This window comes from Saimiri boliviensis, chromosome 1, assembly GCF_048565385.1.
Source record: "Saimiri boliviensis isolate mSaiBol1 chromosome 1, mSaiBol1.pri, whole genome shotgun sequence".
NCBI lineage: Eukaryota > Metazoa > Chordata > Mammalia > Primates > Cebidae > Saimiri > Saimiri boliviensis.
In genome coordinates this window covers 138,908,424-138,932,526 of record NC_133449.1, presented here as the reverse complement: position 1 = coordinate 138,932,526, position 24,103 = coordinate 138,908,424, and positions in this window count along the sequence as shown.

The following is a 24,103-nucleotide window of genomic DNA, read 5'->3' as shown; positions in this document are numbered from 1 at the left end:
TTTTTCATCTGATTTTTAAATGTAGCATAATTTTTGGAGGTCCATTCATATTGCAGCATATATTAGTATTTTCCTTTTTATTGCTGAATAGTGTTCTGTTCTGTAAGTAGGTAGCTTCCGTTTGCTCATTCAGTTGATGGGCATTTAGACTGTGTTTACTTTTTGGCTATCAACAGTAAGGCTGCTGTAAACATTTGCATACAAGCCTTTCTGTGGAAATACCTTTCCCTTTTTGAGGGTAGATTCTTAAGAGTCGAATTCCTTGGGTGTGTAACAACTGTATGTTTAACTTGATTAAGAAACTGCCAAACTGTTCTCCAAAGTAGCTATGCTGTTTTACATTCCCACCAGCAATGTATGACCTACATTCTCGCCAATCTTGTTATTTCTGTCTGATTCCAATTATTTTTGCTTTATAAATTTGAAGTCAGTGAATTCTAATGGAAACCATCAATTCACATACCGAATGAATGTGAATGTCTTGTGACATTGTGTTTCTAGTGAGTTAAAGAATTTTAAAAAGTGATAATTAATGGATAAAAGGGAATTACAAATGGCTAGGCTGTAAGCAAGCGCAACCATTTTGCAGCATAGCCAGTCAACTAAATCTTTCAGATCCAATGATGTTTGCTCATTAAATTAGGTGAAAATGAACCTGCTTCACTATTGGAACCACATAAATAGCTGAGTAGGTTTTCCAATAATCAAATGGTCCATCAGTGGTCATACATCACAGATAGGGGTGAAATTAACCATTGCAGAAAGCATAAGACTAAATACATTCAGCCAGCAATATAAAATAATAGCAAACATTAACAGCAGTAATCATAGAAAACTACATTCCTGAGATATTTCATTAGCATCCAGGGTATAGAGAACTGTAGAATACTTGCTCAAAGTAGAAAAAATATTGTAATGAAATGGTTATCTGGAAAGTCATCAATTGTAGACAAATATTTCAAAATTATGGTTCAAAAATTTAAACAATTCACAATTAAATACAGCTATTAGACGTGTAGTAATAAGACTACCTGACCTTTTGTCATTAAAAATGGAATTATACCTTAATTTCTGAAAAACAGTAATAGCTAGTTACCAGGTAATATACTCATCAATGTGTTTAATATATTAAGTTAATCATTAGCTTGAATTTGAATTGAGGTCATTTTATATCTTAGAATAATTGATAGGTCCTAATTAATTTCTACTCTAACTTTAAAATATCTGGAATCTAAACTGTATGCCTAAAGCAGAAAACCACTGGATGCTAAATCCTGCTAGGAGATTTAGGAAACACATTTTGTTCAGAATGATGATAAACAAGAGCATCAGGGTCTTCCAATAGCCATAACACACACAGATTGTATTATAGAGGTATTAACTTTCTTACTGCAGGTAAACAATGTAAGAGAAGGTAAAAGATTGTTTTCTTTTTATTTGGGAATAGAATACACAAAATTCAGTAGCATGGTATGTGAATAAAAGTTTTTTTTTTCTCAGAGGATAATCAAAGAGATCGATAATATCCTCTTTCGCCTTGAGATTGGAAGGAGAACAAAATGAGTTTCACATCTTTTTTGTATTTCTTGTGTAATTGTCTACCCATCATGCTTTATCACCGTCCTAATGTACAATAAATATGTATTTTAGGAGATAAATGTAACATTTTTAAAGGCCTACCATATTCTAAAAGGCAAATACTTACATCCATAATAAATTCATAGAAATTTTTACTGAAACAGATTGAAAACTCAGAAAACAGAATTACTATAATTGTAACTATCTGAGAAAGTGTTATGCAGATAGTTCGTGATTCAATCGAATGCCATTGTGACATTTCCGACAACCCAAATGGTTTCTTAAGTAATTATAATGTCTACTGTTCCTTCTCAACAAGGACTTACTTTGTTCCTGGATACTGTTGCTAAATGCTTTACGTTATCTTTTTTTTAAATTCAAGCATTTATTTTAGGTTCATGGGGTACATGTGCAGATTTTTAACATGGGTAAGTTGTATGTCACAGGAGCCTGACAGACAGACCATTTCATCATCCAGATGAAGAGCATAGTTCCCAATATGTAGTTTTTGAATCCTTGCATTCCCATTCTTCATCCTCAAATAGACTCCTGTGCCTTCTGTTCCCTTCTTTGTGTCCACCGGTACTCAAAGTTTAGCTACCACTTACTTGAGAGAACATGTAATTGTCTGTTCCTGCATTAGTTCACTCAGTATAATGGTCTCCGGCTCCATCCATGTCCCTGCAAAGAATACGATTTTATTTTTATGGCTGCCTAGTATCCCATGGTATATTTGTGCCACAATTTCTTTAATCCCTCGTTGATGGGCATCTAGCTTGGTGCCATGTCTTTGGTATTGTGAATAGTGCTGTGATGAACATATGCATGTATGTGGCTTTATGGTAGAATGATTGATACTCCTTTGGCAATGTCTGGTTGAATGGGAATTCTGTTTTAAGTTCTTAGAGAAAGTTCCAAAGCACTTTCCACAGTGACAACTTTAGATTCCTACCAGCAATATACAAGCATTCTCTTTTTCTTCACAACCTCACCAGCAAATATTTTTTGATTTTTTACTAATAGCCATTCTGACAAATAAAAGATGATACTTCATTGTGGTTTTGATTTGCATTTCTCTATTAGGGACATTGAGTATTTTCATATATTTGTTAACTGTATGTATGTCTTTTGAAATGTGGCTGTTCACATCCTTTGCCCATTTTTTTAAAAGCTGTGGGTTTTGCTTGTTAATTGAAGTTTCTTAGATTCTGGATATGATATTTTTGTCAGATACATAATGTTTTGTCTCATTCTGCAAGTTTTAGGTTTATTGATAGTTTATTTTGTTGGGCACAGCTCTTTAATTAGGTCTATTTGCCCATTTTTTTTTGTTGTTGTTGTTGGAATTGCTTTTGGAGTCTAGTCATGAAATCTTTGCTAAGGCCTATGTCTGGAATAATATATCCTAAGTTTTATTCTAGGGATTTTATAGTTTTAGGTTTTACAAATGAGTCTTTAATCCATATTGAGTTAATTTTTGTAAACAGTGTAAGGTAGGGGTCCAATTTCAGTTTTCTGCATATGGCTTAGCCTGTTATCACAGCACCATTTATTGATTAAGGAGTACTTTCCCCATTACTTGTTTCTGTTAACTTGTCAAAGACCATATGGATGGAGTCATGTAGCTTTTTTTTCTGGAGTCTCTAACCTGTTTCATTGGTCTATGTGTGTGGTTTTGGTACTTGTGCCTTGATATTTCTGCTGTAGCCTTGTATAGTTTAAAGATGCGTAGTGCAATGCTTCTGGCTTTTTTTTTTCCTAAGATTGCTTTGACTATTGAGGTTCTTTTTAAAATTAATAAGTTGCTTTGGGACAGTATGACCATTTTCTCAACAGCTAGTTTTTCTGTTTATGAGTACTGAATGTTTTTCCATTTTTTGGTATCACCTATTTTTTTTTTAAGTGTTTTTAAATTACTGTTGCAGAGATCTTTCACTTCTCAGGTTAGCCGAATTCCTAAACATTTTATTCTTTTTATGGCTATTGTTATTGAGTTTGTTTTCTTAGTTTTGTTCTTAGCTTAGATGTTGTCATGGTATAGAAATGCTACTGATTTTTATAATTGATTTTTGTATGCTGAAACTTCACAGAAGCTATTTATCAAATCTAGGATCTTTTGGGGAAGAGACTGTGGAGTTTCTCCATAGAAAACCATACCTGTGAAGAGAGAGTTAACTTCCTCTCTTGCTATTTGGGTACTTTTTCTTTCTTTCTCTTGTCTGATTGCTCTAGCTAGGACTTCTAGTACTAAACTGAGTGAGAGTGGTGAGAGCAGGTGCACTTCTCTTGTTCCAGTTATCCAGGGAAATGCTTCCAGCTTTTGCCTATTTAGTATGATGTTGGCTGTGGGTTTGTTATAGATGGCTCTTATTATTTTGAAGAATGATCTTTGAATGTCTAGTTTATTGACAGTTTTTAACATCAAGGGGATGCTGAATTTTATTAAAAGCCTTTTCTGAGTCTATTGAGATAATCATGTGGATTTTGTCTTCAGTTCATTTTATGTGATGAAACATTTATGGACTTGAATATATTGAATTAACTTTGGATCCTAGGATTAAAGCCTACTTAATTATGGTGGATTAGCTTTTTGATGTACTGCTGGATTCTGTTTGCTGATATTTTTGAGGATTTTTCTGTCTCTGCTCGTCAGGCATATTATTCTGAAGATTTTTTTTTTTTTTTTTTTTTTTTTTGTCTCTGCCAGGTGTTGGTATCAGAATGAAGCTGGCCACATAGAAGGAGTCCCTATTCCTCAGTTTTTGGGAATAGTTTCAGCAGGATTCATACCAGCTGTTCCTTACACATTTGGTAAAATTCAGCTGTGAATCTGGTCCAGGGCTTTTTCTGGTTGTTAGGACTTTTATTCCTAATTCAAATGGAAAACTCATTATTGGTCTGCTCCGGGTTTCAGTTTAATTCTGGCCCAAACTTGGGAGGCTGTATGTTTTCAGGAATGTATCCATTTCTGTTAGTTAGGTTTTCTAGTTTGTATGCATAGACATGTTTCTCATATTGTGAGAGTTTTTCTCTTTTTGTACTTACTTGGGGTCAATGGCAATGCTCCCCTTCATCATTTCTGATTGTATTTTTGTATCTTCTCCTTTATTAGTCTAGCTAGTTGACAATCTTATTCATCCTTTAAAAGACTTTGTATGGTTTTTTTGTATCTCAGTTTCATTCAGTTTAGCTCTGATTCTTGTTATGTCTTTTCATCTGCTAGCTTTGAAGAACTGGAGTTGGTTTGCCCTTGTTTTTCTAGTTCCTTTAGCTATGATGTTAGGTTGTTAATTTGATCTTTGTTTTTTGACATGGGCGTTCAGTGCTGTCAGCCTTCCTCATAACACCACTTTAGCGTCTCAGAGATTCTCGTCTTTTGTATTTTTTTCATTAGTGTCAAAGAATTTCTTGATTTCTGCCTTAATTTCATCATATATCCAAAAGTCATTCTGGAACAGGTTGCTTTGTTTCCATGTGATTGTATGGTTTAGAGAGATCGTCCTAATATTTATTTCTACTTCTATTGCTCTGTGATCCTAGAGTGTGGTTGGTGTGATTTCACTTTAATTTGCTGAGAATTGTTTCATGGTCCGTTTCGAAGAAAGTACCATGTGCACATGAGAAGAATGCATATTTTGTTTTTGAGTGGAGTGTTCTGTAGATGTCTGTTGGTCTATTTGGTCAAGAGTTGCATTTAGGTCCCTAAAATCTTTGATATTTTTTGCCTCCGTTATCTAATACTGTCAGAGGAGTGTGGAGGTCTCCCATTATTGTGTGATGAAGTGTTTTCTTAGGTCTGTAAGAACTTTATGAATCTGGGTGCTCTGATGCTATGTGCATATATATTTATATTAAGCCTTGTTGAATTGAACCATTTATTATTTAATGTTCTTTGTCTTTTTGATCACTGTTGGTTTAAAGTCTGTTTTGTCTGAAATTAGAATAAGAACACTTGTTCTTTAGTTTTCTGTTCCTTGATGCTATCTTAATCCTTTTACTTTGAGCCTATGGGTTTCATTGCATTTGAGATGGTTCTCTTAAACAGTGTATAGTTGGGTCTTTTATTCCATTTTTATTTTTATTATACTTTAAGTTTGGGGGCACTGTGCAGAACATGCAAGTTTGTTATATAGTTATACACGTGCCATTGTGTTTTGCTGCATCCATCACCCAGTCATCTACATTAGGTATTTCTCCTAGTGCTATCCTTCCCCAGCCCCCAACCCTTTGACAGGCCCCAGTGTGTGATAGTCCCCTCCCTGTGCCCATGTGTTCTCAGTGTTCAACTCACACTTAAAAGTGATAACAAGTGGTGTTGGGTTTTCTATTCTTGTGTTAGTTTGCTGAGAATGATGGTTTCTAGCTTCATGCCCTGCAAAGGACATGAACTTCTTTATGGCTGCATAGTATTCTATGGTATGTATGCACCAGATTTTCTGTATCCAGTCTATCATTGATGGGCTGGTTGGGTTGGTTCCAAGTCTTTGCTCTTGTGAACAGTGCCACAAACATGTGTGTACCTGTGTCTTTATTAGAGAATGACATATAACCCTTTGGATATAAAACAAGTGATGGGATTGCTGGGTCGAATGGTATTTCTAGTTCTAGGTCCTTGATGAATCACCACAGTCATCCATGGTGGTCTGCTTCTTTATCCAACTTGCCACTCTCTGCCTTTTAATTGGAGTGTTTAGCTTATATACATGCAAGATTATTGATACATGAGGATTTGATCCTATCATTTTGTTAATTGGTTGTAATGTAGACTTAATTTTGCATTTGCTTCATAAATTGAAAGGTCAGTGTACTTCACTGTGTTTTTGTGTTGGCCACTAACGGTCTTTTGTTTGGTCTTCCGTTTGCATATTTAGCACTCTTAAGGACCTCTTTTAAGGCAGGTCTGGTGGTAATAAATTCCCTTAGCATTTGATTATCTGAAAAGGATTTTATATCTCCTTTGCTTGTGAAGCTTGTTTTAGCTGGATATGAAATTTTTGGTTGAAATTTTTCTCTAAGGATGCTGAGTACAGGCCCCAATCTCTTCTGGCTTGTAGGATTTCTATGGAAAGGGTACACTGGTAACCTGATAAGGTTTTCTTTGTAGGTGACCTACCTCTTCTCTTTAGCTGCCTTTAATATTTTTTTCTTCCACATTTTCCTTGGAGAATCTCATGGCTATGTGTCTTTAGGATGGTCCTCCAACATCATATCTCACAGGGGTTTTCTAAATTTCCTGAATCCGAATGTTGACTTCTAAAACAAGATGGGGGAAGTTTTAGTGGACAATATCTTCAAATAGGTTTTCCAAGTTGCTTGTGCGCTCTCCCTCTTTCATGGACATAAATGATTTTTGTGTTTGGCCTATGTTACATAATCCTGTGTTTCTTGGTAGTTCTGGTTTTATTCTTTGAATGGACTGATTCAAGGAACTGGTATTCAAACTTTTAAGATTCTTTTCTCCGTTTGGTCCATTCTGCTGTTAATACTTACAACTGTTAGGACAACATATTAGCTGTGTATGGTGGCACACACCTGTAGTCTTAGCTACTCCAAAGGCTGAGGTGGCAGGATCACCTGAGCACAAGAGGTCCAGACTCAGTGAGCCAAGATTGTACCACTGCACTCCAACCCGGGCAACAGAGTGAGACTGTCTCTAAAAAAAGGAAGAAAGAAATTCTTGTAGTGAGTTTTTCAGTTTTATCAGATCAGTTTGGTTCTTGGTCAAAATGGCCTTTTTTTTTTTTAAAGTTATTGTTTCATTTTATTGGATTCGTTAGATTCCTTGGTTTGGGTTTCAATTTTTTGCCCTGAAACTCAATCTTCATTGCTATCTAGATTAGTTTTATGCCTGTCATTTTAGCCATTTCAGCCTGATTAGGAACCATTGCTGGGAAACTAGTATTCTTTTGGAGGTAAGCAGATTCTCCGGCTCTTACAGTTGCACAGTTCTTATGCTGGTTCATTCTCACGTGGGCTGTTGTTTCTTGATTCTCTAAAGTTGCTGTCCTTTTAAATAGGGATTTTTCCTTTTGTACTTTCTCTCCTTGCGGGTTTGACTATGGCATAAGTTGGGTTCGGTTAACCGACTTCCTTTCTGGATGATTTCAGGGGGGCAAGCCTCAGCTCAGCAGTCCTGGGCAACATACTCCAACACTGGAGAACTGAAACAGAGCCATTGGTTTCATTTTCTGGTCCTTGAAGTTTAGCACCTGCTGTGCTGGATGGGCTAAGGCATTCCCAATCTGCTAGCAAGAACACACTGATGGGGGGTGCTGGCAGAAACACTTCATCGCTGTGTTGGCTGTGGGACTCATGCTCACATACACACACCAGCAGCATCAGGGTGGCAGCATCTGCAAATGCATGTTCATAGCAGTAGTGGCATACATTGCCTAGTGTAATCTCTCCTAACATTCTACCTACAAATATATATACTGTCTTTTTACAGATAACACAACAGATTTACTAAGGTTAACTATTTGATTCAAAGTGCAAAATCTTGGTTTAGAATCTTGGCATGTCTAATTATGTAACTTGGTGTTAGAGCTTGTATGCTATTCTGTGTTTTTCCTAATTCATTGTTGGAAAAGATTAAAGATGGAACATATAGGCAGTAAGTGACTTCATATTCAGTGTCCTCAGGGAAGCCAAGATCACATAGACCCATGCTGTCCTAAAAGCAACTCATTTTGGGAACACATTATTGGAACAGCATCCATAATAGTGTGATTCAAAGCAGAAAAGATAACAGAGACTGAGGACATACAGTAACAAGTTAGTATGATTGGAGATTTGGATAGTATATTCTCTGAAAAGTAGTTGCATCTTTAGTGTGCTTTTGGTTGAAATTTCCTTCCTCTTTCTAATGTGTGGGGACCTACATATATCGGCGGGGTGGCTAACATGGAGCTACTAACATGGACCACTCATATTTAGGTCATAGCTGTCATAGAGTCCACTAATGCTTTGCACTTCTGTGAGAAAACTGTCAGGTGCTATGAAGTATGAAATGTATATAAACCCTGGAATTCACACTGAGAGACAAATATTTCATTCCAATCCCCTGGTTGAACCTACAATACTAAGGGAGATTGGAATATATGTATGTGTGTATGTGTGTATATATATATATACATATATATATATGTGTGTGTGTGTATATATACACATAAATATGCTGTAGGCAAGTCAGATTAAACATATATTTACACATATATGTATGTTTAATATATATACACATACATATTTAATCCAACTTGTCTACAGTAAGTCCACACATTGTTTGAGAAAGGGTCTTACATAAACTCCTGGGATATTGTCCAATATGTATATAGTAGAAAACAAGCAGACTGTAAGTACATCAGAGTGGCATGCTAATTCCCAGACTCATTCCCAGAAGACCTTAGATGTCACTGTCAAAATTGCCATTGCATGCTCATTTTCCTAGAAATCACGATACAGGTATATTAGTGCTGATGGTTCTAGCCTTCACCCATGGAAACATACATTTGAGTTGTAAATAAGCTAATGAAGAGGTTTAAATCCCCATATGTCTTTCTGGTCCACTATCATCTTTCTGAGGTTTGTGATAAACATACAATCAAAGTAAAATCAGGCTCCGGGAATACTATGAATTTTTAAAAACAATTTTTCAGCAAGGTATTAGCTGGGGCAATTTTTTGTGGTACTTCCACTTAGGGTTAACTTGATTTTGTGGGGTGTCTATGATAAATAAAAAGGGCAGATGGAAATTGGACAGGAGTTTCCATCCTTTGGCACAAAAATCAGTAGTGTGGCAGTCACACCATAAACTATAACAACAGGCCCGTTGCAGATCTTCACTCGGGAAAGCTTCCAGAAAATCTGAAATCCTGGATGAGGAAAAGGAACTAAAAATTAGGTCTAAGATTTCATTTCTACAGAATCCTGGCAGGTACTATTACAAACCCAGTTTCAAAATGATTAGAGAAGTTATTACAAAATTTACTCTATAATATCTTGGAAAAACTTTTCTAATAAAGATAACTTGTTAAATGCCAAGAACACATTAAAATGTGTAGGTTTTCAAGGAAAAGCACTGAAACTGAGCACTGGAAGCAGTTATTCAAAGTCCTTTAGTTACTGTGATCATAGGCACAAAAGCAATTAGGTCAAAAAACATTGGAGCTCCTTTCAGAGAATGACAAAATTCTCTAATTTGCATCTGAATATCATTTATAGAATTCTAATGTTTTCAATAACGTATTCCTTGAAGAGGGGATAAATAGATACAAATTGGGATATGGGATACTGGCATATAGGTATATAGATCAGTTGTGATCTATGTAACTATTCAGGTCCTGATAAGTGGTGAAATAAGTGAAAATCATAATTCTTTTCCAATTTTAGGTTTAATTTGTCATTAAAGGGGAAGTTCATTTTAGGATGTATTCTTTAATGTAAACTCTTTACAAAAGCAATGCTAATATTAAAGTACAAATTCTGTCATGCCTTCCTTAGGAGTACACAGTTGAAGGATGATGGTTAAAGACAGCTTTTGAATATATTACATAAGTCTTGTTGCAGATAATTTAAATGGTAGTTGACTCTCAATATGACTTGTGGATTTTTTACAATTTAATTTTTCCAGATACAGAACTATAACTGTCCAATGACAATTGAACAGATAACTGCTTAGATAATGATTATAACAGTATCACTGGTATATTAATAAATGTAAGGTGGAAGTGTCAAGAATGCATTCCTCCCATCAATCTTTGTCATGGAAATGTGTCTAGTCCCTTGTATTTCTGGGCATGTACTTGGACTTCAGGCAGCTGATACTCTTGTTCTGAGAGAAAGTGTGCACTCTTAAATGTGCAGGTGTGCATGCACACACACATATTAATGACCAAATGGAGAAGTAGAAAAAGATAGTTGCCAAAAAGTTGCACCGTACTTTATTTATTTAGTTTTTTTTTTTTTAACTTGAGCAAGAATTTTATTATTATTATTAATTTATTTATTTATTTTTTGAGACAGAGTCTTGCTCTTGTTGCCCAGGCTGGAGTGCAATGGGGCGATCTTGGCTTACCGCAACCTTTGCCTCCTGAGTTCAAGTGATTTTCCTGCCTCAGGCTCCTGAGTAGCTGGGATTACAGGCATGCACCACCACACCCAGCTAATTTTTGTATTTTTAGTAGATATAGGATTTCTCCATGTTGGTCAGGTTGGTCTCAAACTCTCAACCTTAGGCCTGCCTCGGCCTCCCAAAGTGCTGGGATTACAGGCATGAGCCACTGTGCTTGGACTATTATTGTTGTCTTCAATTTATTTTTTGAGACGAGTCACACTTTGTCACCTAGGTTGGAGTGCAGTGGCACAATCTCGGGTCACTGCAATGTCTGTCTCCCAGTGAAAGCAATTCTCCCACCTCAGCCTCCCAAGTAGCTGGGACTGTGGATGCATGCCACCACGCCTGGCTAATTTTTGTTGTTGTTTTTGTTTAAGTATACTGTCTACTTTAATTCCCTATTTTGTCATAGATTTTCTACTACTTTACTTCTCAAATACAATGGTTTTAAAAAGTATCAATAATCACAAGACAGCAACAGTGTCCCTGAAATTCCCCTAGAGATGCTAACTGCAAAATAAAACTTATAAATCATAATCCAATAGCTTTAAATATTTTAGTACAAGAACTCTTTCTAAATGAATTTCATGTGGATCTATTGGGGTTTCACTAGGTTGGTCTGAATGGTCTTAAACTCCTGATCTCAAGTGATCTGTCCACCTCAGCCTCCAAAAGTGCTGGGATTACAGGCATGAGCCACCACGCCCCACCTATTTTAATTATTTCTTTTTTATATTTTTATTTTATTTTTATTTTTTATTTTTTTATTGTATTTTAGGTTTCGGGGTACATGTGAAGAACATGCAAGATTGTTGCATAGGTACACACATGGCAGTGTGGTTTGCTGCCTTCCTCCCCTCGCCTGTATCTGTCATTTCTCCCCATGCTATCTCCTCCCACCTCCCCACCCCCCCGTCCCTCCCCCATTTCCCCCCAACAGACCCCAGTGTGTAGTGCTCCCCTCCCTGTGTCCATGTGTTCTCATTGTTCAACACCCGCCTCTGAGTGAGAACATGCTGTGTTTGATTTTCTGCTCTTGTGTCAGTTTGCTGAGAATTATGGTTTCCAGGTTTATCCATGTCCCTACAAAGGACACAAACTCATCGTTTTTGATGGCTGTGTAATATTCCAAGGTGTATATGTACCACATTTTCCCTATCCAGTCTATCTTCGATGGGCATTTGGGTTGGTTCCAGGTCTTTGCTATTGTAAACAGTGCTGCAATGAACATTCGTGTGCATGTGTCCTTATAGTAGAACGATTTATAATCCTTTGGATATATACCCAGTAATGGGATTGCTGGGTCAACTGGGATTTCTATTTTTAGGGCATTGAGGAATTGCCACACTGTCTTCCTCAATGGTTGAACTAATTTACACTCCCACCAACAGTGTAAAAGTGTTCCTATTTCTCCACACCCTCTCCAGCATCTGTTGTCTCCAGATTTTTTAATGATCGCCATTCTAACTGGTGTGAGATGGTATCTCAATGTGGTTTTGATTTGCATTTCTCTAATGACCAGTGATGATGAGCATTTTTTCATATGCTTGTTGGCTTCCTGTATGTCTTCTTTTGTAAAGTGTCTGTTCATATCTTTTGCCCACTTTTCAATGGGCTTGTTTGTTTTTTTCTTATAGATCTGTTTTAGTTCTTTGTAAATTCTGGACATCAACCCCTTGTCAGATGGGTAGACTGCAAAAATTTTTTCCCATTCTGTTGGTTGCCGTTTCACTCTACTGACTGTTTCTTTTGCCGTGCAGAAGCCATGGGGTTTGATTAGGTCCCATTTGTCTATTTTGGCTTTTGTTGCCATTGCTTTTGGCGTTTTGGTCATGAAGTCCTTGCCTATGACTATGTCCTGAATATTTTTGCCTAGATTTTCTTCTAGGGTTTTTATGGTGTTAGGTCTGATGTTTAAGTCTTCAATCCATCTGGAGTTAATTTTGGTGTAAGGTGTCAGGAAGGGGTCCAGTTTCTGCTTTCTGCACATGGCTAGCCAGTTTTCCAAACACCATTTATTAAACAGGGAATCCTTTCCCCATTGCTTGTTTTTGTCAAGTTTGTCGAAGATCAGATGTTTGTAGATATGCTGTATTTCCTCTGAGGCCTCTGTTCTGTTCCATTGGTCTATATCTCTGTTTTGGAACCAGTACCATGCTGTTTTGATTACTGTAGCCTTGTAGTATAGTTTGAAGTCCGGTAGCGTGATGCCTCCTGCTTTGTTCTTTTTGCTTAGAATTGACTTGGTTATGCGGGCTCTTTTGATTCCATATGAAGTTGAAGGTGTTTTCTTCCAGTTCTGTGAAGAAGGTCATTGGTAGCTTGATGGGAATAGCATTGAAATTGTAAATTACTTTGGCCAGTATGGCCATTTTCATGATGTTTATTCTTCCTAACCATGAGCATGGAATGTTTCTCCATCTGTTTGTGTCCTCTCTTATTTCATTGAGTTCTTGTAGTTCTCCTTGAAGAGGTCCTTTACATTCCTTGTTAGTTGTATTCCTAGGTATTTTATTCTCTTTGTAGCAATTGTGAATGGCAGTTCCTTCTTGATTTGGCTCTCTTTAAGTCTGTTACTGGTGTATAGGAATGCTTGTGATTTTTGCACGTTGATTTTGTATCCTGAGACTTTACTGAAGTTGTTTATCAGTTGCAGGAGATTTTGGGCTGAGACTATGGGGTCTTCTAGATATACAATCATGTCATCTGCAAATAGAGACAATTGGATTTCCTCCTTTCCTATTTGAATATCCTTTATTTCTTTTTCTTGCCTGATTGCTCTGGCTAGAACTTCCAGTACTATATTGAATAGGAGTGGTGAGAGAGGGCATCCTTGTCTAGTGCCAGATTTCAAAGGGAATGCTTCCAGTTTTTGCCCATTCAGTATGATATTGGCTGTTGGTTTGTCGTAAATAGCTTTTATTATTTTGAGATACGTTCTGTCAATACCTAGTTTATTGAGGGTTTTTAGCATAAAGGGCTGTTGAATTTTGTCAAAGGCCTTCTCTGCATCAATCGAGATAATCATGTGGTTTTTATCTTGGATTCTGTTTATGTGGTGAATTACGTTTATGGACTTGCATATGTTGAACCAACCTTGCATCCCTGGGATGAATCCTACTTGATCATGGTGGATAAGCTTTTTGATATGCTGTTGCTATCGGCTTGCCAGTATTTTATTGAAGATTTTTGCATCTGTGTTCATCATGGATATTGGCCTGAAGTTTTCTTTTCTTGTTGAGTCTCTGCCGGGTTTTGGTATCAGGATGATGTTTGTCTCGTAAAATGATTTGGGAAGGATTCCCTCTTTTTGGATTGTCTGGAATAGTTTCAGAAGGAATGGAACCAGCTCCTCTTTGTATGTCTGGTAGAATTCGGCTGTGAACCCATCTGGACCTGGGATTTTTTTGAGTGGTAGGCTCTTAATTGCTGCCTCAACTTCAGACCTTGTTATTGGTCTATTCAGGGTTTCAACTTCTTCCTGGTTTAGACTTGGGAGGATGCAGGTGTCCAGGAATTTATCCATTTCTTCCAGGTTTACTAGTTTATGTGCATAGAGTTGTTTGTAATAATCTCTGATGGTAGTTTGGATTTCTGTGGAATCTATGGTGATATCCCCTTTATTGTTTTTTATTGCATCAATTTGGTTATTCTCTCTTTTCTTTTTTATTAATCTGGCTAGTGGTCTGTCTGTTTTGTTGATCTTTTCAAAAAACCAGCTCCTGGATTTGCTGATTTTTAGAAGAGTTTTTTGGGTCTCTATTTCCTTCAGTTCTGCTCTAATCTTAGTTATTTCCTGTCTTCTGCTAGGTTTTGAGGTTTTTTTTGATCTTGCTCCTCTAGCTCTTTCAATTTTGATGATAGGGTGTCAACTTTAGATCTCTCCTTTCTTCTCATGTGGGCACTCGTTGCTACATATTTTCCTCTAGAGACTGCTTTAAATGTGTCCTAGAGATTGTGGTATGTTGTGTCTTTGTTCTCATTGGTTTCGAAGAACATCTTTATTTCTGCCTTCATTTCATTGTTTATCCAGTCAACATTCAAGAACAAGTTGTTCAGTTTCCATCAAGCTGTGCAGTTCTGAGTTAGTTTCTGCATTCTGAGTTCTAACTCAATTGCATTGTGGTCTGAGAGACTGTTATGATTTACGTTCTTTTGCATTTGCTGAGGAGTGATTTATTGCCAATTATGTGGTCAATTTTAGAGTAGGTGTGATGTGGTGCTGAGAAAAATGTATATTCTGTGGATTAGGGGTGGAGGGTTCTGTAAATGTCTATTAGATTTGCTTGTTCCAGGTCTGAGTTCAGGTCCTGGATATCCTTTTTGATTTTCTGTCTGGTTGATCTGTCTAATATTGACAATGGGGTGTTAAAGTCTCCCACTATTATTGTGTGGGAGTCTAAGTCTCTTTGTAAGTCATTAAGAACTTGCCTTATGTATCTGGGTGCTCCTGTATTGGGTACGTATAAATTTAGGATTGTTAGCTCTTCTTGTTGCAGTGATCCTTTTACCATTATGTAATGTCCTTCTTTGTCTCTTTTGATCTTTGTTGCTTTAAAGTCTATTTTTTCAGAGATGAGAATTGCAACTCCTGCTTTTTTTTTTTTTTTTTTTCTCTCCATTAACTTGGTAGATCTTCCTCCATCCCTTTATTTTGAGCCTTTCTCTATCTTTGCATGTAAGATAGGTTTTCTGGATACAGCACACTGATGGGTTTTGGCTTTTTATCCAATTTGCCAGTCTGTGTCTTTTGATTGGGGCATTTAGTCCATTGACATTTAGGGATAGTATTATTATGTGTGAATTTGATACTGTCATTTTGATGCTACCTGGCTGTTTTGTTGGTTAGTTGATGCAAATTCTTGATTGTGTTGATGCTCTTTTACCATTTGGTATGTTTTTGGAGTGGCTGGTACTGGTTGTTCCTTTATATGTGTAGAGCCTCTTTCAGGAGTTCTTGTAGAGCAGGTTTGGTGGTGATGAAATCTCTGAGTACTTGCTTGTTTGCAAAGGATTTTGTTTTTCCTTCACTTATGAAGCTTAGTTTGGCTGGATAGGAGATTCTGGGTTGAAAGTTCTTTTCTTTAAGGATGTTGAATATTGGCCCCCAATCTCTTCTGGCTTGTAGGGTTTCTGCTGAGAGATCTGCTGTGAGTCTAATGGGCTTCCCTTTGTGGGTAACCTGACCTTTCTCTCTGGCTGCTCTTAGCATTTTCTCTTTCATTTCAACCCTGGTGAATCTGACGATTATGTGCCTTGGGGTTGCTCTTCTTGAGAAATGTCTTTGTGGTGTTCTCTGCATTTCCTGGATTTGAACATTGGCCTGCCTTGCTAGGTTGGGGAAGTTTTCCTGGATAATATCCTGAAGAGTATTTTCCAGCTTGGATTCATTCTCTTCATCACATTCAGGTACATCTATCAAACGTAGATTAGGTCTTTTCACATAGTCCTACATTTCTTGAAGATTTTGTTCATTCCTTTTTGCACTTTTTTCTCTGTTCTTGCCTTCTCTTTTTATTTCGTTGAGTTGATCTTCAACCTCATATCCTTTCTTCTGCTTGGTCCATTTGGCTGTTGAAACTTGTACATGCTTCGTGGAGTTCTCGTGTTGTGTTTTTCAGCTCCATCAATTCACTTATATTCCTCTCTATGTTGTCCATTCTCTTTGGCATTTCATTCAGTCTTTTTTCAAGGTTCCTAGTTTCTTTGCGTTCAGTTAGAACATGTTCTTTTCGCTCACTGTAGTTTCTTACTACCCACCTTCTGAAGTCTGATTCTGTCATTTCATCACCCTCCTTCTCCATCCTGTCTGGTTCCCTTGCTGGTGAGGAGTTGTGATCCCTTTTAGGAGGAGAGGTGTTCTGGTTTCGGGAGTTTTCATCCTTTTTGCGCTGGTTTCTTCCCATTTTTGAGGGTTTATCCACCTATTGTCTTTGTAGTTACTATCTTTCAGATTGGGTCTCTTGAGTGAGCTTCCAGTTTGTGGATGCTGAAGTTACTTCTTTTTTTTTTTTTTTTAAGCTTTCCTTCTAGCAGTGTGGCCCCTCTGCTGCAGGACTGCTGAGGTCCTCTCCAGGCCCTGCTTGCCTGGGGATCACTTGCAGCAGCTGCAGAACAGTAAGGGTTGCTGCCAGTTTCCTCTTCCGCTATCTTTGTCCCAGAAGGATGCTCACCAAATGTCAGTCCATTTTCTCCTTTATGAGGTGACTCTTTGGATCTATGGGGGTCAGGGAGCTACTTGAAGAGACACTCTGTCTTTTATTGGGGCTCAAGTCCTGAGCTGTGAGCTCCATTGTTCATTCAGAGCTGCTGGGCAGGTACGTTTAGGTCTGCTGCAGCTGAACTCATAAACCGCTTTTTGTTCCCAGGTGCTCTGTCCTGGGGAGTTAGGGTGCCAGGATCTCCCGTGCTGTGACTCACTGAGTCGGCTCAAACAGCGGTGCCAAGGCTCCTGGTGGATTTTTTTTGCCTAGGAATCTCCTGGCCTGGCTCGCTATTTCAGATGAATGGGCAACTCTGCCGTCTCAGGGCTCTGATCGCCAGCTAAGAGGGCTCCCAGACCAGTGGCTTTTGTACAGAGAACTGCAGCAACAGGGCGTGGTCACAGCAGCCATGTGGGCCATATCAGCCCCGCGGGGGCCAAAACAGCTGCACCGGCCACAACAGCGGCGCTGACGACCCCTCTGCCTGGGAATCTCCTGGTCTGTGGGCAATAAAAATTCGTCTGGAAATGTGGCGTCCACTCACCCTCTGCACTTTCACTGGGAGCTGAAGTCCTGAGCTGTTCTTAGGCGGCCATCTTCCCAGCCGTCTCTGCACCGTATTTTAATATCGGTAAGACAAGCAATGGCTGCTGCTAGCCTGGCTGTCAAATAAGACAAGTCTTAAAAGGTTGCTGTTCTCTAACACTCTTCAATCATTTTCTGAACATTGTCTTAGGGGAAATACACAAGTGAAGTTAGGGATGAGGTGATCACATCAGAAAGGAAGTACCAGATTCTTGCCTTTGACTGACTGATTCCTGGCAAACGATGTCATCTTAAAATGCAAAGCTATTTTCCTTAACCATTTTCTTATGTTATACAACATAAAAGAAAATGTTAACGTGAAAGTCCAAATGTTTTGCCCCTCCAAGCTTTATTATGTAAATTGAGTCATCCTGGTATTTGTATGAAGTCCAGATATCAAGCTTCTGTGAGTTGTGAACATTATTTCTTTTAAGAGACAGGGTCTCACCATGTTTCCCAAGCTGGTCTGGAACTCATAGGCTCAGACAATCGTCCCACCTTTGCTTCCCAAATTGTTGAGTACACAGGTGTGAGCCAAAGTATCCAGCCCAGGTCTGACCATATTTATTCTCTAACTTCAAAATCTTTCTGTTCCCAAATAATTTATAGTCTATCAACATTCACAAAGTAAATAGGATAGCCCTTCACATACAATGCACTTTTTCATTTAGAGTCTGAAATGAGATGAGTGAAAAGAGTTCTTCTTATTTTATTCAATGGCTTTTATTTATTTAGTCCTAACCATCCCAAGATCAAAACACACAAGTACAAACACACATTTCTACTTCAAAACATCTTTGCTATTTCTCCCTATTTATTATTTTTCTCCTTTTCCCATTTGGTTTTGTAGGCTCTGATGGTAAAGCAGGAGGAGGAGGTGAGAGCTATTCAGTAAATCCCCAGTATCAGCTTCCTAGACCTGGCTTCAGTATAGCTGCTTTCTTCTCAAAATGGCTAAACACACACACACTCTGATATCTCTAAACAATTCCTCCCCTTTCAGAGTTATTCTTAAAATACAAAGGCCAACACAATTTATTTTAAAACTAATATCTATTTATTGTCTCTGGCCCACTACAATATGAATCATAAAATCTGAGGTGATTGCTTTTGTGAAAAGTATATGACACACATTTATTGTTGAAAAATAATCTGATTTTTCTCAGACAAAAACAGAATAAATTCAATGAATATCTGAAAAAATAAGAACAAAAACTTTATATTCACTTATAAACTAGACAGAAAAAGATAAGCAATGGGATAAAACTTTTTTTTTTTAACCTGAAGACTTCTCCCACCTCCAATCGCTAGGAAATATTTTAAGGAGACCCTCTGATTTTTAAGAACAAAATAAGCCATTTCATCTTTTTTTTTCCCCCTTAATTTCAAAATGCCTACAGTCTCATTAGCTCTGTTTTTGGTGTTCTATTTTTGGAGATGTGATGAAAGCTGTTTCACATCTTTAACATGTGGTAGTGCAGAAATAACGGTCTCTGCACCCCAGATAATTTAAAATGGAAATCCCAGTGGCAGTACTGGGAGTGATAAAGAGAAGCCATATGCACAGACATACTCTCTTGAGCCCCAGCAAACTTGTCAGAGTCTTAAAGCACTGGAGGTAGAATTTCCTCTGGTAAAGCTGTTTTGGTTTGACTATCTAATTTTATCCTATGCCAATGGAGCAACCACACAAAAAATATGGGTCTACTGGATTCTGACAGCTCCCTGTAATTCTGATTGGTTGGCTTTAGATAAACAACTTCATCTCCCTAAAAACTAACATTTAACTTAAATACATTTCCATAGTAAAAGAACATAAGGGTGAATCTCTCTAATGGCTTCTGAGGGCTTCATTAAGCTGATGACTGTTCTCAAATTCTTGTCAGCAGCAGTTACCCATGTCACAGCTGACATTGCCACACAGAGGACACACGAATGACCTGAGATTCTCCAGGACATTATTGTTCTGAGGAATAACGAGCTCAACTCATAGTTCGGCTTTCTGCTGGATTTTCCAGCTAATGCTAACCAGAAATTTCCGGCAGGAACAGGGACTAGGCACAGGAAGTAGTCACATTTTAAAGTCATCGTGTTTACTTTTTTAATCCCTTGCCATAGCCCCACATCACTATGGTCGGACCCATCTTAGGCACCCATCGTCCTGAGCTCCTCCACCCAATGTTCTGAAACTTCCACAAAGCTTCTTGTCTGCCTAGATACCTCAATCCCCTTTCTGTCCTCCTCCTTCCCTGAAAATAATCCAGGCTCAACTTCCCAAATACATGTACAACTTCTACATCATCAACCTTACATTAAAATACTATTAATTCCCCTAAATATGTGCAAAGCTATCAACTTGCTAATATTCCTTGAAGGTGGGGTTATCTCCTCTGATTATCCCCAGGATGTAGAATGGTGTGTGGCGATCACTACTTAATAAATAAAACAGTGAATAAATAATTTTTCGAATATTCTGAAGTTAATGAAATACTCTGAAGGCCTTGAATCATTGAGAGGCCAATACATGCCTCCGATCATCCAGTGATAATGCCCTGAACCAGTCTAGCGCGATTCAAAATAAAAAAGATTGAAGATGCGGTTTTGATTATTACTTGATAAGACGGGAATGAAAGGACTGAAAATCGTGATAGTATCACTGAGCTCTGAATGTTGAGGGGATAAAAATAGGATAAGCAGAGTTACCATAATCGGATTAAACCTGAATGCCATTCAAAACCACATCACATAGTTGTGCCATTTGTATCCTAATGTAGACACCAGCCCCCTAGGAATGTACTCTGTTGCACATAATTCCTCGCTGGATTTTGCCTTTTGGGTTGAGTTGCTGAGTGAAGCTTAGCTTAGGAACCTGCCCAGCTTCCTGTAAAGGGCTGCTAGGAGTGGGAAGCAAAGCTCTGTGTAGCAAGTTAAGAGTGTTGAAATCATGAGGAGGAGGCTGTGGCGATGGTTGGTCCAGGAGTCCTGACTTTCATAAACATGGCTGATTTTGGAACCTAGGCCTGGAACTCAAAAGAGAAAGAGTGAGGCGAATGTGATGATTCTAATACTTTCTTTCCTTTTCTGATCTAAACACTGGTTGCTGGCAAACATACGCATGAAATGATTTTCCACAAGCACACCTGCTCTCACAGTTCCCTGACCCCAGTGATCCAATCACCTTCAAAGATGTGAACCCATCAGCCACACAACCCACCTTCACTGATGTGGTCTTGTGTATGCCCATAAATATAGGTCACATCTAACTCTTAATCAAAGATAAAAGCAAATAGGAAAGAAAAGCTCTAGATTTTGCAGAATCTGCCTTCAGATCAGCACCACAGATTATTTCCTGGAAGGTATCGGTTAAGAGTTCTCCTTTGATCTCTGTGCTTAGTTCTTCTCGTTACCTTCTTCAAAGGATGTGATAACATTCATCTCAAGCTTTTCTGTCCACCTGCTTTGAGAGAAAAAGGACAGCTGAGTTAGTGCTAAATTGGCTCAAGTTTAGGCCCCAGTCAGACATAACAGTTGTTCTTGAAAATTTAATTTCTGAAGCAGCAGGTTTCTGGACAAGACGTCTCTTACTCTAAAGTGGATTCCCTCATGTGATTCTTGTGTTTGGCCTTCAATTATTTGCTCTGGAAGCCTCATTTTGTGGAGAATAATAATTGATGTCATACAATTCATAGAACCTCAAGCTTACCTTAAAATGATTTACAATAAAACATCTTTATATGTATTTTTTTCTATAAGGACACATGTACAAAACAGATTCCTACTCACAGTGTAAAAGCACAAAAAGTAGAAGTAGATGAAAATGTTATAAGTTTAGATGGGATTATCTTAGTCTAATATGATTCTGAGAATTATTTTCAGGTAGACTCTTTAATATTTATAATCTGATTAAGGAGAGCATGTCTGCTCTTTAAAAGGTATTTTCTAGTGCTGAATTTTAGAATAGTCACCAATGGAAGGCCTACAGTGACCACATATTACTGTACATACCATTAGAGAAGGGGGAGTAAACCAGCAGTTGAAGGGAATTTGAAAGTGAGGGAGACCTGAGTTCTTCAAATTGGGGTTGATGGAGGACTTACCGTATTCATTATTAGAATATGTTCTTCCTTTGGCATTCATATTTCTGTCTTTCACCCAGAAATGTGCCATGCTGAAAAGAAAATAGAATGTGAAAGAGAAAGTTTTGTTCTGAGTAACTAAAAAACATTATTAAAGAACAAGTGTAGCCAGAGGGTTTTGCAATTGTACTTTCACTTCTCAGCAAGGAACCTACGTCGAATGTCCTTCCTTTTTCCCCCTTAAGGGATAGTGAATGATTTAAAACCTTGGCAAGACAAAAAATAGCAATTATAAAACATTGAAAGGAGAAATGTAGGTTAGTAATTACTTCGCAATCAGTGACATAAAATATATCCAGTTCTTTATTTCACTCTAAACAGCTTCCCATTCAGGGACATTTCTTTGAATGGGTCACAAATTACGTTACAACATAACGTGTGTTACAGGTTGTTTTAGGCTACCTGTTAACTGCTAATCAGGTTGCTCAGAAAAGTTGACTGATAAAAAGAAAGCACTTTCTAACAGGATTACATCTGTGATGTTTTAGTCTAGATCCAGGTAGTATTGCCTCCTGTGAATCCATTCACATTCTTTTAATTAAGTTCAATTTCTAAAGAGAATCTAGTTAATTACAATGAGTATTATGTTTATAGATTTCCTATAAACAAAATCTGGTTGTAGATAAACATACTTACCCTGGCTCTGAGGCACATTTCATTATAATGTTAAAAAAAAAAAAAGGGAAAAACCAACATAGAATTGTTTTCACATGCACCTTGAATCAGAGAACACTGTTTGGAAATAAAGTTGACAGCAAAAAGAAACCTTAACTCTTAGGCTGGAGAGGGAATGTTCTGCAGTAGCGGCTCTCGCATCTTGCTGGCCTCCATTCACATATGTGAGAGCAAAGCTTTTGGACAAATAGGCAAATTTTTAAACAAACTCCCGTTCAGTATTCTAATGTTGTGTTTAATTTTACTTTAAGGGTAGTTTTTCTTTTGGTTTTCCCTCTTGGGATAAAATTAGCTGGGAACTTGGCAATGTTTTCCTGGTTTGAAGTTTTACCCTTGTTTATTCTTTGTAACTGCTGCGATGGTGGTTCCAGTCTAGATTTCTCCCCGGAGGGGGAATAAGAAATAAGCAAACCAAACAAGCTGGTAAATAAGTATACATCAGAGACTTAAGTAAGGATAAGTGAGCATACAGAATAAACTCTGTATTATGAGAGAATGTTTCCAGCAAAGTGTGAAGCCATAGGAGGCCTTAGATAAAACTACTGACATCTTTCTTAGTATATTCCTCGAAGCAACTATAAGGTCAACAGATTGATGATATGTACAAAATTGTTCAGTGAAGTACATGGTTTTAGCTTTACATTTTCTTTCTGCCAGTTTACACATGGGTATGAAAATGCTAACCAGCATTTGTGTATCAAACCTATGCTTTTAAAAGCATTATAAAAGCTTTGCAGAGGCTACATTTTGGTGCAGTCAGATGAAATGAGGAATAAAGTGAGTCTCCAGCAGTAGCAAACAGCAGGAAATACTGTTCTCATACTCGTCGAAACTTTCCTTGTGCCTCACCCATTTGAGTAATCGATCTGTAGTGACATGCTATTTATTACACGATACCTTTCTTGGCTGGAACTCTGAAGTCCCTGGGACATTTTTATGAAGTCTCAGTGGGATTTTGAGTACAGACTAGTTCAAATTGGGGGAAAAAATAAGAAAGCTTTAACCCACCCTTTTTACCTTTGCATGTAAAAAACTTAAAAATGCTCAAAGATCAAACAGAAAATTTCTACTTAGTCCTCCGTCATGGAAAGGGTGAGAATTTTGATGTACATTATTGTAGTCACCAGTAGGTTTGGATAAGACCTCTTCAAGTGACCACAACTAGACAGCAAGCATTCATGAAGACAACATAAATTGGATTGAATACAAGTGGGTCAGTCCTTATTGTCAGCTTGCTAGAGCATTTGGTACAAATCTGTTCTAGAAATATCGGTCAAAAATAAGTCACAGGGGTGTGGCACAGTATCCTACCCCAGGTTCTATAATGAAAACACCTTGGAATGGATTCTCTCCACTTTGATTTACCTTTTGACATTTCAATGACTGCTTCCCAGTAATAAAACTATGAATAAAGTGTATGTTTCCATGAATTCTAGACCCTTGTCTTCCCAGGTTTCCCATGTAAAAGAGTCCTTTGCTGTATTCCTTTCTGCAAATTTTTTCTTAATAAGAGACTTGAAAGGCTGTCACATTTTGTTACCTTTTCCCCTATTGAAATACCATTTGATAGTTTTCCCTTTTACCTCAGAGCTTAAGCACATATTGATGATTGAATAATGGTTAAAACTTCTAGTAGATGTCTATGGAATGTATTTATCTAGTAAATGCTGTTTGTATCACCATAAACAGCATCTACTGGAATTACAGCACATTCCATAAACAGCATCTCCTGGAATTCTCAAACATTGCAGTTACCCAGGCCTTACCATTTTGGTGCATGGCACACTGTGGCAGGACTCAAAGATGTTTGCTTG